The 18,131-nt window shown below is 40.4% G+C and overlaps 1 protein-coding gene across 1 annotated transcript in view; it reads right to left on the reverse strand.

The window, feature by feature from the left end:
• Fam13a (family with sequence similarity 13 member A) overlaps nt 1–18,131 on the reverse strand; it is a 163,669-nt gene that overhangs the window by 116,306 nt on the left and 29,232 nt on the right.

An 18,131-nucleotide genomic window follows, 5' to 3' on the forward strand; every position in this document is an offset into this window, starting at 1 on the left:
TATTCCCTTATAATACAAATATCTTTGATGTCTGTTATAATATTTCCCTATTCATTTCTGACTGCTAATTTGGGTCCTTGCCTGTTTTAATTCGAAGTCTATTTTGTTAGATATTAAAATGGTAATGCCTGTTTGCTTCCTTGTCCCATTGGATTGGAATGCTTTGCCCATCCTTTTACTCTAAGGCAGAGCCTATCTTTAAAACTAAGATTTCTCTATATCCCATCAACATGCCTCTACCACCTTCATTTCTTTATTATTATTATTTTATATTCTTATTTATTTTTATTTTTATTCTTCTCTCATATATTACATCCAAACCCTAGTTTCCTTTGCAAGTCTCTCCCCTGACCTCCCCCTCCTCTAGATCCATCCCTTCTGTCTCCTCTCAGAAAAAAGCAGGCCTCCCAGGGACATCAGTCAAACACAGCATAACATGCTACAATAACACCAGGCACATACCATCACATCATGGCTAGACAAGGCAACCCAGTAGAAGGAAAAGGTCTTACAAGTGGGCAAAAGAGTCCGAGACTGCCTCAGCTCTCATTGTTAGGAATCCCACAAGAACACCAAGCTACTTAATCAATATATATATACCTAGGTCAGACCCCTACAGTCTCCCTGATCTCTGTGAGCCCCCATGAGTCCTGGTCATTTGATTCTGTGGCCATGTTCTCATGGTGTCCCTGACCCCTCTCCTCAGCAGGACTTCCCATGCTCCACTTAATATTTGGCCATGGGACTCTGCGTCTGCTCCCATGAGTTGTCAGATGAAGTCCCTCTGGTCTCTTTGATGAGGATTCTGCTAGGCTCCAGTCCCACAGTGCTCTGCAGGCAGGGTACACTGTAGGTTGAAGGTTTTGCGGCTGGGTTGGTGTCTCAATCCTTCCACTTGAGGCCTTGCCTGGTTACAGATGATGGTCAGTTCAGGCTCCTTGCCCCCCATTACTTTGCTAGGGTTACTATCTTAGATTCCATGGAGTTTTCATTGCACTAGGTTTCCACCTTGCCCTCAAAATTGCCCCCAATTCCAGTAATTTCTCCCAGTATCCCCTCTCCTGATTTTATCCTTCCTGCTCTCTACTCTACCCACCCTCAGTCCACCAGAGAAATCTATTCTATTTCCCCTTCTCAGGGAGATCCTTGCATTCCTTCCTTAAGCACTCCTTGCTACTTAGCCTCTCTGGGTCTATGGGACATAGCACTGTTATCTTCTACTTTAAAGCTAATACCTACTTCTAAGTGAGTACATAGTATGTTTATCTTTCTGGGTCTGGGTTACCTCACTGAGGATGATTTTTTTTTCAAGTTCCATCCATTTGCCTGCAAATTTCATGATGTCATTGTCTTTAACAGCTGAATAATATTCCATTATGTAAATATACCACATTTTGTTTATTAATGTTTGAGGGATATCTAGGTTGTTTCCAGCTTCTAGCTATTATGAATAAAGATGCTATAAACATAGTTGAGTAAGTATCCTTGTGGTAGGATGGAGTGTCCTTTGGATATATGCCCAGGAGTGGTATGGCTGAGTGTTGAGGTAGATTGATTCTCAATTTTCTGAGGAATTTCCATATTTAATGACAGAGTGGCTATACAAGCTTGAACTCCTACCAGCAGTAGAGCAGTGTTCCCCTTGCTCTACATCCTCACCAGCATGAGTTGTTATGTGTGTTTTTGATCTTAGCCATTCTAAAAGGTATAAGATGGAATCTCAAAGTTGTTTTGATTTGCATTTCCCTGACAGCTAAGGATATTGCACATTTCTTTAAGCGTTTCTTGGCCATTTGAGATTCCTTTGTTGAGAATTCTCTATTTAGATCTGTATTCCATTTTTTAATTGAATTATTTAGTTTGTTGATGTCTAGTTTCTTGAGTCCTTTATTTGGATATTAGCCCTCTGTCAGATGTGGAGTTGGTGAAAATCTTCTCCCATTCTGTGGGCTGCCTTTTTGTCCTGTTGATGGTGTCCTTTGTCTTACAGAAGCTTTTCCTTTTTTTGTTTCAGTTTCATCAGGTTCCATCTATTAATTGTTGATCTTAGTGCCTGCAACATTGGTGTTCTGTTCAGGAAGTTGTCTCCTGTGCCAGTTCTTTCAAGGCTTTTCCCTACTTTCTCTTGTCTCAGGTTCAGTGTATCTCAGACTATGTTGAGGTTTTTGACTCACTTAGACTGAGTTTTCTACAGGGTGATGGATATGAATCTATTTGCATTTTTCTACATACTTTTACCCAGTAAACCAGCACAATTAGTTGAAATTTCTTTCTTTTCCCATCATATATTTCTGACTTCTTTATCAAAAATCAAGTGACCATAGGTGTTTGGATTTATGTTTGGGTCTTTGATTCAATTCCATTGATCAGCCTGTACTCTCTAGTACAGCTTGAAATCAGGGGTGGTGATATCCCCAGAAGATTTTTAATTGTATAGGGTTGTTTTAGTTATCATGTTTTCTTTTGTTTGTTTGTTTTTCTGTATGAAGCTGAGTATTGTTTTGTAAAGCTCTCTAAAGAATTATGTTGGAATTTTAATGGGAATTGCCTTGAATCTGTAGATGGTTTTTGATAAGATGACAATTTTTATTATGTTGATCCTACCTATTTATGAGCATGGAAAATTTTTCCATTTTCTCATATCTTCTTCAGAGACTTGAAGTTTTTTTATCATGTAGGTTTTTCACTTTCTTGGTTAGAGTTACCCCAAGATATTTTATATTATTTGTGGCTATTTTAAAGGGTATTGTTTTCCTGATTTCTTTCTCAGCTCATTTGTCATTTGTATATACGAGGACTACTGACTATTTATTTATTTATTTTTTGAGTTAATCTTCTATCCAGCCACTTCACTGAAGGTGTTTATCAGCTATAGGAGTTTCCTGGTAGAATTTCTGGGTTGCATATATATATATATATATATATATATATATATATATATATATATACATATATATATATATTTGTATACCCTTGATCTCCTTTAATTGTCTTATGGCTCTAGCTAGAACTTTGAGTACTATATTAAATATATATGGCTAGAGTGGAAACCTTATCTTGTTCTTGGTTTTAGTGGAATTCCTTTGAGTTTCTCTTCATTTAATTTGATCTTGGCTATAGGCTTGCTATAAATTTCCTTTTATGTGTTTAGGTATGTGTCTTGTATCCCTGATTTCTCCAAGAATTTTTATCATGAAGGGGAATTGGATTTTCATCAAAGGCTTCTTCAGCATCTAATGAGATGATCATGTGATTCTTTTCTTTCAATTTGTCTTTATGGTGGATTACATTGACAAATTTTCATATGTTGAACCATCCCTGCATCTTTGGCATGAAGCCTACTTGATCATGGTGGATGATCTTTTTGGCATGTTCTTGGATTCAGTTTGTGAGTATTTTATGGAGTATTTTTGCATCAGTGTTCACAAGGGAAACTGGTCTGTAATTTTCTTTTTTGGTTGAGTCTTTGTGTGGTTTTCATATCAGTGTGACTGTGGCCTCATAAAATGAGTTTTGGAATGTTGCTTCTGTTTCTGTTTTGTGGAATAGCTTGAGGAGTATTGGTACAAGATCGACTTTGAAAGTTTGGTTGAATTCTGTGCTAAAACCATCTGGCCTTGGGCTCCTTTGATTGGGAGACTTTGAATGACTGCTACTATTTCCTTAGGGGTTACAAATCTATTTAAGTTGTTTATCTGATCTTGATTTAACTTTGGTAAGTTGTATCTATCAAGAAAATTGTCGCCGGGCGGTGGTGGCGCACGCCTTTAATCCCAGCACTCGGGAGGCAGAGGCAGGCGGATCTCTGTGAGTTCGGGGCCAGCCTGGTCTCCAAAGCGAGTTCCAGGAAAAGCGCAAAGCTACACAGAGAAACCCTGTCTTGAAAAACCAAAAAAAAAAAAAAGAAAAAAAAAAAAAAGAAAATTGTTCATTTCTGCTGTGGGATGTTCAGTATGGCAAATGTGTTGCTGATTGGTCAATAAATAAAACACTGATTGGCCATTGGCTAGGCAGGAAGTGTAGGCGGGACAAGGAGGAGAATAAAGCTGGGAAGTGGAAGGCTGAGAGAGACACTGCCAGCCTCCACGATGACAAACACCATGTGAAGATGCTGGTAAGCCACGAGCCATGTGGCAAGGTATAGATTTATAGAAATGGATTAATTTAAGCTGTAAGAACAGTTAGCAAGAAGCCTGCCATGGCCATACAGTTTGTAACCAATATAAGTCTCTGTGTTTACTTGGTCCGGTTTGAGCGGCTGTGGGACTGGCAGGTGAGAAAGATTTGTGCTGACTGTGGGCCAGGCAGGAAAACTCTAGCTACACATTTCTTTTAGATTTTTTCCAATTTTGTGGAATACAGGTTTTTGAAGTATGACCTTATGATTTCCTCAGTGTCTGTTGTTATACCCCCCCTTTTCTTTTCTGATTTTGTTAATTTGGATTTTCTCTCTCTTGTAGTTAGTTTGAATAAGTGCTTGTCTATCTTGTTGATTTTCTCAAAGAACCAACTCTTTGCTTCAATAATTTTTGTATTGTTCTCTTTGTTTCTATTTTATGAATTTCAGCCCTCAGTTTGATTACATCCTACCATCTACTCCTCTTGGGTGTGTTTGTTTCTTTTTTTATAGAGCTTTGAGGTATGCTGTTAAGTTGCTAGTATGAGATCTTTGCAATTTTTTTATGAAGGCACTTAGTGCTATGAACTTTCCTCTTAGCATTGCTTTCAATATATCTCATAAGTTTGGGTATGTTGTGTATTTATTTTCATTCTAGGAAGTCTTTAATTTCTTTCCATATTCCTGCCTTGACCCAGCAGTTGCTCAGTAGGGAGTTGTTAAGTTTCCATGAGTTTGTAGGCTTTCTGTTGTTTCTGATATCCAGTTTTTATCCATGGTGGTCTAATAGTATACAGGAGGTTATTTCAATTTTCTTCTATCTTCTGAGAATTGTTTTGTGATCAAGTATGTGATCAATTTTGGAGAAAGCTCCATGTGGTGCTGAGAAGAAGATACGGGTTTTTTTTTTTGTGTGTGTGTTTTGGGTGAAATGTTCATATTTCGTAGATATGTTAGGTCCATTTGATTCATAATGTCTCCATTATTTCTCTCTTTAGTTTCTGTCTGGATGACCTGTCCATTGGTGAGAGTAGGGTATTGAAGTCTTGCACTACTAATGTGTGAGGTTCAATTTGTGATTTAAAGTTTAGTGTTTTTTTTTTTTAAACAAATGTGGGTGCCCTTGTATTTGAGGCCTAGATGTTAAAAATTGAGATGTCAACTTGATGGATTTTTCCTTTGACAAGTATGAAATGTCCTTCTCTATCTCTTTTGATTAATTTTGGTTTGAAGTCTTTTGCTAGATATTAGAATCACTACACCAGCTTGCCTCTTAGATCCATTTGCTTGGAAAATCTTTTTCCAACCCTTTACTCTGAGGTAATGTCTATCTTTGGTGTTGAGGTGTGTTTCTTGTATGTAGCAGAAGGATGGATTCTGTTTTTGCATCCATTCTGTTAGTCTCTGTCTTTTTATTGGGGAATTGAGTCCATTGATACTGAGAGATGTTAATGACCAAAGATTGTTACTTCCTTTTATTTTCTTCTTGTTGGTGTTGGTGGTATTGTGTGTGTATGTATATGAGTGTGTGTGTGTGTGTGTGTGTGTGTGCGTGTGTGTGTGTGTTTCTCTTCTTTGGGTTTTGCTGCTGGTGTGAGATTATTTATTTCCTGTGTTTTCATGGATGCAGTTAACTTCCTTGGGTTGGAGTTTTCTTTCTGATACCTTCTGCAGGGCTGGATTTGTGAATATATATCATTTAAATTTGACTTTGTCATGAAATATCTTATTTTCTCTATCCATGGTGATTGGAAGTTCTGCTGGGTATAGTAGTCTGGGCTGGCATCCCTGGTCTCTTAGAGTCTGCAAGACATCTGTCCAGGCTCTTCTGGATTTTATAGTCTCTGTTGAAAAGTTGGGTGTCATTCTAATGGGTCTGCCTTTATGTGTTATTTGGCCTTTTCCCCTTGCAGCTTTTAATATTCTTCCTTTGTTCTATTTATTTAATGTTTTGATTATTATGTGGTACAGGGTCTTTCTTTTCTGATTCAATCTATTCAGTGTTCTGTAAGCTTCTTGTACCTTTATAGGCATGTCCTTCTTTAGGTTAGAAAAATTTTCTCCTATAATTTTGTTAAATATATTTTCTGTGTTCTTGAGCTGAGATTTTTTTCTCCTTATTCCATTTCTTACTATTCTTAGGTTTACTCTTTTACTAGTGTCCTGGGTTTCCCTGAATGTTTTGTGTTAGGAATTTTTCAGATTTAACAATTTCTTTACCGATGAATCTATTTCTTCTATTGTATCTTTAATGCTTGAGATGCTGTCTTCCATCTCTTGTATTCTGTTGATGATGCTTGTATCTGTAGTTTCTGTTCACTTACCCAGATTTTCCATTTCCAAAATTCCCTCAGTTTGTGTTTTCTTTATTACTTCTATTTTGATTTTCAGATCTTGAACAGTTTCTTTCACCTATTTATCTGTTCCTCCCCCCACCCTTGACTTTCTTGGCATTCTCTAAGGGGTTTATTGATTTCCTCCATTTTTTTGTCTATTCCTTGAAGGGATTTTTTTTCCATTTCCTCTTTAAGGACCTCTAATCATCTTTATAAAGTTGTCATCCAGAGTTGGGGACAGGGGCCTGGCTATTGGGTAAGTGATGAGGCGGGAGGGTGTGGGCAGTGGAATAGGTCTTTGGGAAATGAATCTAAGGAGTGGGGCCATTTAGCTAGCAGACAGGTCACTTACCTGTTCTGATTGGTTGATGTGTTTCTTGTAGGCAGAAGACAGATGGATTTTGTTTTTTGATCCATTCAGTCAGTCTGGGTCTTTTTTTTTTTTGGTTTCTTTTTTTTTGAGACAGGGTTTCTCTGTGTAGCCTTAGAGCCTGTCCTGGAACTCACTCTGTAGCCCAGGCTGCAGTCTGGGTCTTTTGATTGGGGAACTGAGGCTATTGATATTTAAAGTTGCTATTGAAATGTGTGTCCAAGTAGTGGTGCTTGTGTTGTTAATTTTTGATGTTTTTGTTTGTGTTCTCAGTGGTATTTTGTGTTTTAATACTTATGGCTTTGTATTTCTCTCCACATTCTCTCTGCTATGCTCATTTTTTTCTTCAGCCCAACACAATGTTTCTTATATTTTCCTTAGGTTTTGTTTATTTGATGTTTTTAAGGCTATTTATATGGTGGAATCACTTTGGATCACAGCAAATAGTTTTCCTGGATATACTAATTTAGGTTGGCTATCAAAGTCTTTTAGAATTTAGAATGCATTGTTTCTGGCTCTTCTTGCTTTCAATATTCCATTGAGAAATCAACTGTTATTCTGATGAGTTTTCATTTATATGTGACTTGTGGTTTTTGTTTTTTTGTTCTTTTTTCTCTTAAAGCTTTCAATACATTTTATTTGTTATATATAGTTAGTGTTTAAACTATTACATATTATGGCAATTTTCTTTTCTGGTCTTTTTTGTTTGGTGTTTTGTATGCTTCTTATATTTGTATGGGTATGCCTTTCCTTTAGTGATGGAAAGTTTTCTTCTATGATCATGTTGAAGATCTGGTCTATGCCATTGGCTTAGGCTTCTTCTCCCCCATTGTTTTAGTCAGTGTTCTATTGTTGTGAAGAGATACCATTATCACAGCAACTATTATGAAAGAAAGCATTTCACTGGGGGCTTGTTTACAGTTTCAGAGGTTTAGTTCATTATCATCATGGCAGGTATGCAGGCATACATGGTGTTGGAGAAGTAGCTGAGAATTCTACATCCAGATTTGCAGGCAGCAGGAAGAGAGAGACACCGGGCTTGGCTTGGCTTTTGAAACTTCAAAGCCCACTCCCAGTGACACACTTCCTCTAATAAGGCGAGACCCACTCTAATAAGGCCACACCTCCTAATCTTTCTCAAGTAGTGCCGTTCTCTGATGACTAGGCATTCAAATATATGAATCTATGGGGGTTATTCTTATTCATACCACCACACTCATCTATGTCTATAATTTGAGGATTTGGTCTTTTCATGGTGTCTCACATTTCCTGTCTTTATTCCCTATGTGTGTGTGTGTGTTTCTTTTACTTTCATTTTTGTGGTCCTTGCCTATTTGGTTTAGATGCTCTATTTTCATCTTCCAGATCTGATATTCTGTCCTCTGCTTGATTCATTACACTTGTAAGGCTTCCTTTGAATTTTCTGGTTGGGCTATTGGGTTTTTCAATTACATCTGCATTTCAGCCTGAGTCCTCTTCAATGTTTCTATCTCGTTATTGAATTCCATTTTCAAGGCCTGGATTGTCTTTGTCATTTTCATCAGCCTCATATTTGTATTTTCTCGGGCATCACTCAGGCATTGATTCTCCTTAAGCTTTTTTTCCTTGATTTCATTGAACTAATTCTTTGTATCCTCTTTAATCCTCTTGAATTCTTTGCAGTTTATGATTTTTCCTTAAATTCTTTGTACTAGGGTTAATCGAGGCTGGATATGACATGAGAGAGTCCTGTGGTGTTGTGGATAGTTAGGGAAAGTACTGGCTCAAGCCTAGAGCCCCTCTGCAATGAAGGTAGAGAAAGCCAGAGTAGGCTGGTACATGGGTTGTGAAGCCCAGGCTAAATCTGATGGATTACCAAAAGGGCATGGATGAAGAGATCAGGTGTACTCAATAGGCGAGACTCTTGAGGAGTTTGTCAGCAGTCTGGGTATGGAGTGGGTGAGTGTAGATGGTACACAGTAGATGCGGGTAGGGCGGATTCTAGAGGGAGCTCAGTGTAAAAATCTTAAAACTTGGATCTAGATAATGGAGGAGGGAGGTGGACTTTATAGGGAATAAATGCATGAAAAGGAAGTAATTGGAATGCCCTTCCTGAAGTACAAACACAGTTTGACTGCATTGTTGCTAGCTGGACTTGTGAAATAAAGAATACCATATTTAATAGCAGTGGTTGATAGATTAGATCATTTGAAGGGAAGTAAGTAATTCATCATTACTCTTGTTGTAAGTTAGATTCTTATGAGTTTCACTGATAAAGCACTGGGTATTCTTTGGCAAATATCACAGGGAGAAAACTTTTGGCTAGTGTGGGTAGCTGTATATTTGCTGTTCATCTAGGTAATTAAAGAGCAGATTACTGATGTGAATGCAATATGATTGCTCAGGATTAATTGGGTGGTGAAGGGCACAACCACAGGCACTTCTGTGTGTCACCAGGTTTATAGAGCAGGGTTGCTTGGGTCAGGACATTCCAAGGACTACAAGTTGGAAGCAACCACATACACTTCTCATATTTTAGAGTCAGAGTCCAGTCTCTGAGAAGCCAATGAGACAGAGGGATGAAGGCAGCGGTGAATTTCTCTGGCAGAAGAATGTAAATCCAAATGGGACTCATGTAATGTTATCACAACAGCAATGACTCAGTTGGCAGCAATAGAACATGCCAATGGCTCCTGTCGCAGAGGTGAAAAAAAAAAAACACAGGCATGACTCACAGATAAACACACAAAAGGATAAAGCACGTCGAGGTAGAAGACTGGCAAGAAATAATTGTAAAGTAATCTGAAGAACTATACTCAATCCAAGTCTGTCAGCTAAATGGGTCATCTTGGATAAGTTGCTTAACTTCATAAACATATGTCAACACAATGACCTCAGAATCATGGCTTCCTTACCCAATGTCACTCTTCAGACCAAAAATTCTTTGTTTTCTGCTGAGCTGTCTGACGAGATTCAGAGCTCAGCACTGACAAAACAATGCAGCTCACAGAAGTTATTAGTGTGTAGAGAGAATGTCAAGATAAAATCTGATGGATGATTGGATCTTGGGGGAGGTGTGTCTGAAACAAACACAGCCCTAAGAAGCCTGGGGTATGTGGTGTCTACAGTATGGAGGGAGGAAGATCAAGGATCAAATGCTCCCCAGGGACCCAAGTGTTGTTCAGGATTGGTTATGTCTGCAGTGCATAGGAGGTGGAAGAACTGTCAGTAGGGGGTCCCAGTAGGAGGAAGTTAGGTGGTGGTGTGTGCCTTGGAAGGAGATACTGAAACTCTTGCTCTCTGTGCTTCTTGGTTTCCTGAGATGAGTGCACATTTCCTACTGTGCTGTGCAAACAAAGGCTCGAAGTGAGGCCATGAAAGCATGGGAGGAAACCTTTGAAATGGACCTTCCTTCCTTTTCAGTCAGTTATCTTGGGTAATTGGTCACAGCAGTGAATTGTGTTAGAAGAAAGAGGGCTGGAAAGATGGGCAGAGGACAAGACGTCTCATGTAGGCTAATACATGCAAACAACATACATAGTTCTAATGAGCTTCTTAAACTCCAGGGCCTGTAGAGGTAGAAAGAGTGGGAGAGTACATTCTGGAATTGACTGGTTATGAAAGGATAGCAGGGCCAAGGGACAAAGAAATGTTTACTCTCTGGTGGATTGGAAATATACATTTACTAGCCAGAGTCGCTGCTGAGCCAGAGTGATGACAGTCGTCTCTAAAGATCCACTCAGAGATGTGGAAAACACCATGTATAGAGTCAGGAGCAAAAGACAGACTCACGGAAAGCTGGTGTGGAGAAAGTGAATGGAGCAGGATAATGAAAGGGGAAAAATACAGTAATTATCAAGCTGCATGGCAATGGAGGCCTGCATTAGGCCTAAGGAGGAAACTGGAAAAGGACGTTGGAGGCAGCTCAGAGGAAACACAAGTAGGCTTTGGGGACAGGTGATAGGAAGGGTGGGAGGCTGGTGGCTGGGAGAATTCTGGGCACGGTGGATGTGTAGTAATTGCTAAGGTGGAGGTGGCTCCAGCACTGGAGAGCTGTAGCTGAGCTGAGATCCGAGACACTGATTTGAAAGTATTCTGGACCCAGACTTCATCACGAGAGGGGCAGCATGCAGCAGGACCAGCCGGCGGCTGAGGAAGGAGGCTGGATGGCACTGACATCAGGGTGGAAAGAAAGGAGAAGGAATGTGGCAGGGGTGGAGGCAGGGAGACAAGCCAGGGCGTTGTAAGGACCCACAAAGCACTGGAAGACGTTGTTAGGATGACGAAAGGGTTTTAAGAAAATAAAACAAAACAAAACAAAACAAATAAAACAAGTTATGGTGTATATTCTTACACATCTGAAATATGTGAGGGTGTTTCAGGGCTGTTGTTTACTGTTATCACAGATTTTTTTAAAAAAATAATTTGCTCTGTACAATGTGATATCTTTATGTAAGAGTGAAGAACAAAAGTTTTCTTAATTGTTCACTGTTTTCAGATGTCTGACCTTGAAAGGAAAAACACAAGCTTCTGTTGAAACTAAGGACACTTTCCTAAGCCACACAGCTCATTTTAATCCTGCAGAACAGTGGCCAACCCTGTGCTTATGAGCAGTGGTCTCAGGAGTGTGTGTGTGTGTGTGTGTGTGTGTGTGTGTGTGTGTGTGTGTGTGCGCGCGCGTGCGTGAGCGCGTGCATATGTGTGTATGAGAAAGCTTCCACCACCCTGCAGCTTCTCTTCCTGTTTCTGTGTCCCTCTGGAATACTGATCACCTCAGTAACATTTGATTACAGCCCGAGAAGTTTGGTGCTGGCAGCCCTCCAGGTGAGAGGACAAAGAGCCTTTCTCCCTCTCCCTCCAGAGTCACCTTTCAGGAGCACCTGCCCTTCCTCTCTGCTACTGTGCTCTGTTACACTCCCTGGAGGAACAAACTCGCCACCAGTGTGACAAAGACGCCAGCCTCCGCAGCTCACTACGCTTACAGCAACGCTGGCATTTCAGCCAGCTTCAAGCGAGTGCCTCTTGTTAGAGTTTGAAATCGTCTTTTTCATAACAGAGCAGTCAACACCTTCAGTCTAGGGTCTGCGGCAACTGCCCCTCCTCTCCCGGTGTCTTTAAAAAGAGTGAGAATGCCTTGCTCTTTGAATGGCCCTGCTTTGCTTTAGACGCAGCAACTGTCCAAAAAGCTCCTCTTGTCTGTCTGTACTCCTGAAGGAGTTGAGCTCATGTGTGGTGCTACATGAGGAGGCAGCCAGGTATGCTCGCCATTAAACCAGATGCACGGGCTAGAACTGTGCTATTCCATGGCAGCGGGAAGCACACCTGCCGCTCTTCCAGAGGACCTGGGTTTTATCCCCAGCACCCACTTTCTGTAACTCCAGTCTCAGGAGATCCAACACCCACTTCTGGCCTCTGCTGGCATATGTGTGGTGCACAGACACACATGCAGGCAAAACACCCCCCCACACATAAAATAAATAGAAATTAAAATAAAAACTATGCTATTCATTCTTCTGTGGATTTTAGCAACACCTTTATTACAAAACAATTCGTTTTTGTGTGTTAATGTATCTCTACCATCTAACCACTTTTTTAAATGAAAAAAATCACTTTATTGTAATGAACCCACAAGTAAAATCACACTAGATTAAGGTGACCAATCAGCCAAACACTTGCCCAGCTCCAAACTCTCTATATCTCAGTGAAATCTTTATACAGCCAAAATGGCCATTGTGAAGCTAGGAAGTGTTGCCCAAGGTTTTACATTTTCATTATACATTGCATTTTATGCATCAATCCACAAAAAACAAAAACATACACACAAGCAAACAAGCAAGCCTATGGGAGAATTGAAACCAGAAGAACCATTTGTTTTCAACCCTTTCATGACCCGTGTGCTTCAGCTGCCCTCTGTCCTTCCTCATCACCAAATATTGTCATTTCTTGGTTCCTTTTCTAGATGTTATACTATAACTACACTTATACCCGTTTACAAATATAAATGTATACATCATAGGCTAGGATCCATATGTAAGGGAGAACATGGGGGGGGGTTTCTTTGTGAATATTACGTATCTTTCTCACTTAATAGTATACTCTCTAAGCCCACTCATTTTCCTGTAAATTTCAATCTTTACAGTTGAGCAATATTCCATCTTGTACATGTGCTACATTTTCATTATCCATTCACCTGTTAGTGGTTGTCTAGATTGGTTCTGTTTCCTTGCTGTCATAAATAGAGCAGCAAGAACACAGGGCTGAAAATATCTCTCTGGCAGGATATGAAGTTATCCGTATATACATCCGCAAGTGGGATAGTAAGGTCATTTGGTAGCTCAATTTTAATTTTTTTGAGGAACCTCCAAACTGATTTCAAGAATGGACATATTAATTTGCATCCCTGCCAGCAGTGAGGATCCTCTTTGCCTGCACTCTCTCTGAGATTTGTTTTAAGTTTCTTTCTTAAATACTCAGGTTTCTGTTTTTAGTTTTTTCATTTCATTTTATGTGTGTAGGTGTCTTGTCTGCCCATGCGTCTCTGTGCCATGTGCGGGCCTCGTGCTCGCAGAGGGCAGAAGAAGGTGTCCACAGGAACTGGACTTACAGACGGTTGTAGGCCACTATGTAGTGTTATGACCCCAACCCGGGGCCTCTGGAAGAGCAGTCAGTGTTCTTTTCCCCAGAGTCAATTCTCTAGACTCTCCTGTCAGCTTCCATGATGACAGTCAGCTGACTGGGGTGAGGTGGGATCTCAAAGTAGTTTTAATTTGCATTTTCCTAATGACTAAGGTTGTCTGTCAACACTTTCCACAATAGATGTTGGCCATTTGTGTTTCTTCTTTTCTGAAATGCCCATTCATTTCATCAATCCCTTTGCTGATTAGTAATTTTATTTCCTTTGTATTTAATTTCTATAGTTCTTTGTAAATTCTGAGCATAACCCCCCCCCCCCCCCCCACACACACACACACATACACTCATCCCCCTCATGAAGTATTTCTGGTAAAGATTTCCTCCCATTGTGTGTGCCATTTGCCCTGCTGATAGTTTCTATTGCTGGGCAGAAACTTTTTAATTTCATGTAGTCTCACCTGTGGATACTTGGTGCTAGTGTGTATGCTATTGAGGCTCTGTTTAGAAAGTTCTTGCCTGTCTCAATGTCTTGAAAACATATCCTACATTTTCCTTTAGTAGTTTCAGGCTTTACATTAAGGCCTCTTAGTCATTTTGAATGTATTTTTGTGCAAACAATTTTAAATGTATTTAATTCCTCTGCAGTGGATATTCAGTTTTGTTAGCACCATTTGCTAGGTCAACTACCTTTATTCTATTACATGTTTTTGTCACCTGTGTCAAAAACTAGGTGGCCCTACCTTTGACAGTTTATTTGTAGTTCTATTCCATTGCGTTGGCCTAACGATCTGGTTTTATTTCAGTGCCATGCTGTCACTGTCACTACAGTCCTGCAGGATAATTTGAGGGAAAGCAGTTCTTTACCTCCAGCTGTGTTCTTAGTTCTTAGAAAGGCTTTGGCTATTTATGGTCTCTTGTGGAACAAAGAGTCCTTAACAGTACTTTCAGAATCATTCTGTCCTTGGAGGCGATGGTCTAGAGAGGTTAGCTAATTCTTTCATTGAATGAAGTAAGTGTGTCACTAAGCATTGCGTTTAGATTTATTTATTTCTTTAGTGTGTGTGTGTGTGTGTGTGTGTGTGTGTGTGTGTGTGTATGCCTGAGTGTGTGTATTTGCACCATATGTGTATTTGGGTGTTTTTTTTGTTTGTTTCTTTTTTTAAAATTTTTTTATTTAATTTAATTTTTTTTTTTTTTTAACTTTTAAATCATATGTGTATTTGTATTGAAGTTAACAGAGGCCCAAAGAGGGCATTGGGTCTGCTGGATCTGCAGTCACAGGTGATTGCTAAATGTCCTTTGGGTGCTGGGAACCAGTCTCGGGTCCTCTGAAAAAGCAGTAAGCATTCTTAATTTCTGAGTCAGCTTTCCAGCCCTGATTTTGTTTGTTTGTTTACTGACGCAAGGTCTCATTATGTAGCCCTGGCATGTCTGGAACTCTATGCAGATTAGCCTGGCCCAGCACCAGAGGCCCTACCTCTACTTCCCCAGTGTTAAGATTCAACTAAAATATGTAAAATTTTCTCATTGAAAGTTGATTTCTCTCAGGTATGCTGTACAGAAATAGAAAGTTACCATCCCCTTCACATTCTATCTCCAGATAATAAGAATCCACAGCTGCTTTTAAAGTTGTCCTCATGCCTTGAATGCCCTTTCATATGATCTCAAGGGACACACTTATCTCTCTTTATCTGCTCAATAAACTACTTATCCTGCCGGCCTTAGTTAAAAATCGTTTCCAGGGGGCTGGAGATAGGGCTAAGTGGTTAAGAACTCTTGTTGCTTGTGTGGAGGACCAGGGTTCAGTTTCCAGCACCAACATAGTGAGTAGTTCACAACCTTCCTAACTCCAGTTCCAAGGGGTCTGATGACCTCTTCTGACCTCCATGGGCCCTAGTGGCCAAATCCACAAAAAATAAATAATCTAAAAAGAAAAGCAAATAATAAAAGTATTCTTTAGCCCTTGTCCTTCTGCGTGGTGTGTGTTTTCCTCTGCCTCGCTCACTACAATACACCTGTTAGTTGTATTTTAAGTTTCTCCTAGAGAAGCACTTGAATTTTTTTGTTTTGTTTCATTTTTGAGACAGTGTGTCACTGTGTAGATGCAGCTGGCCTGGAATTGCTCTATATAACAGGCTGGCCTTGAACTCACAGAGATCTGCTTGCCTCTGCTTCCTGAATGTGAAAATTAATGGTGAGCACCATCACATGGTTTTTTCCAGCCGCCTATTTCACAGTGCCTGGTATGTGATGGGTACCTAGCAAATACATTTTGAATAACAGTCATTGAATGTTTATTCATTCACCTTTCCTCTGTCTCCCGAAGTATTAGACTTATGCTTTTCTACAAATGGCACATAATTAGATCTCAGCGAAAATTACTATTTACCAGAAGAAACAACACTGTGATTGCCTCCAAACTCTGCCTTCTCCACTATAACCTGCACACTGATGGAAGACTATGTTTCTTAACACATCAGTTCTCCATAGCACCTCTCACACCCCCATCCATCCTGCTCACACTCTGCTGCTCCCTGCTACCTGTGGGGTGAAGACTAGCTTCCCACACCCCATCTCCTCTTCACCTGGTAGAACCTCTATTGCAATCGGGTCCCCTGATCCTCACAGATTCATTTCCCTCCTCATGTTTCAGCCTAGGCCTCCTGGCTAGAGTAAAACTTCCTTCACACTAAAATGATCATTGAGTAAGTCTTTTATTTACCTGTTGAAATGTCTTGAGACTCTGAAAGTGGAACTCTCCTCTTTCTCAGGGGCTGTTTTCTCCTGTGTTTCTTCATTGCTTTTACCATTGCTTTTTTTTTTTTGGTTTTTCGAGACAGGGTTTCTCTGTGCAGCTTTGCGCCTTTCCTGGGACTCACTTGGTAGCCCAGGCTGGCCTCGAACTCACAGAGATCTGCGTGGCTCTACCTCCCAAGTGCTGGGATTAAAGGCGTGCGCCACCACCGCCCGGCTTGCTTTTACCATTGCGTGCATTGCATTCATTCTTAAACACAGGGAGCTGATGAGCCTTGTCCACTGTGTTAACATCTGCTGCTGTGGGATGGTCTATATGTCAAATGTGTTGCTGATGGGTCAATAAATAAAACACTGATTGGCCATTGGCTAGGCAGGAAGTGTAGGCGGGACAAGGAGGAGAATAAAGCTGGGAAGTGGAAGGCTGAGTCAGAGAGACACTGCCAGCCGCCATGATGACAAACAGCACGTGAAGATGCTGGTAAGCCACGAGCCACGTGGCAAGGTATAGATTTATGGAAATGGATTAATTTAAGCTGTAAGAACAGTTAGCAAGAAGCCTGCCACGGCCATACAGTTTGTAACCAATATAAGTCTCTATGTTTACTTGGTCGGGTCTGAGCGGCTCTGGGACTGGCAGGTGAGAGAGATTTGTCCTGACTGTGGGCCAGGCAGGAAAACTCAAGCTACAATCTGCTGTGAAGCAGTGCTGGAACCAGACAGTGACTGTCAAGACTATCAGTTTAGTAAATGGAAGACTAATGCAGAAGTCAAGGCCCTACCTGACCCAGCCTCTCTTTCTTTCTTTCTTTCTTTTTCTTTCTTTCTTTCTTTCTTTCTTTCTTTCTTTCTTTCTTTCTTTCTTTCTTTCTTTCTTTCTTTCTTTCTTTCTTTCTTTCTTTCTTTCTTTCTTTCTTTCTCTTTCTTTCTTTCTTTCTTTCTCTCTTTCTTTCTCTCTCTCTCTCTCTCTCTCTCTCTCTCTCTCTCTCTCTCTCTCTCTCTCTCTCTTTCACATATATCTGATCTTCTATTCCACCTCATTACCTCCATAACTGAACCTATTCAAAGTATCCTGGTCTTTTCCTTCTGTTTAAATTGCCATTATCTTTCAAGATTTAGCTCAAAATTCAGGTTTTCTTTAATGCAACCCAAGGTAGAAGCTCTTTGTCTTATCTTAGGGTTTCTATTGCTGTGAAGAGGCACCATGACCATAGCAATTCTTATAAAGGAAAAACATTTAATTGGGATGGTGCTGTGGAATAATCCTTTTGTACACTGTGAAGATGTTTTGCTCTCATTGGTTTAATGAAGAGCCAACTGGTCAATAGCTAGGCAGAAAGAGGTTAGGTAGAGGAGCCAGACTGAGAAAACACTGAGGAAGGAGGAAGGTAGAGTTGTCAACCAGATGCAGAGGAAGCAGGAGATGAACATGCCATGCTGAGAAAAGTACCACCATGTGGCAGAACACACATAAGAGATATGGGTTAAAGCATTTGTAATTAATAATAAGTCTCTGTGTGCTTACTTGGGAGTGGGCTGGTGGGACAGAAACTCTTACCTTCAGGGTAGTTTACATTTTCAGAGGTTTAGTCCAGTATCGTCATGGTGTTACATGGTAGTATGTAGGCAGGCATGGTGCTGAAGAAGGAGCCTAGAGTCCTATAACTTAACCCACAGGCAACGTGAAGTGGACCGAGACACTGGGTATGGCTTGAGCATATTTGAGACATCAAAGCCTACCTCTGTAGTGACACACTTCCTCCAATAAGGCCATACCTACTCCAACAAAGCCATACTTCCTAATAGTGCCACTCCCTATGGGGCCATTTTCTTTCAAACCACCATACTCCTTAAGTCCATGCTATCTATTGGTTTAGTGTCTGCACATTTTTAATCTCTGGCTGGATGTCAAGCCCAAGAATCTACCTGTTTCTACCTCTCA

This window comes from Peromyscus californicus, unplaced genomic scaffold (genome assembly GCF_007827085.1).
Source record: "Peromyscus californicus insignis strain IS unplaced genomic scaffold, ASM782708v3 Scaffold_6__1_contigs__length_162567912, whole genome shotgun sequence".
NCBI lineage: Eukaryota > Metazoa > Chordata > Mammalia > Rodentia > Cricetidae > Peromyscus > Peromyscus californicus.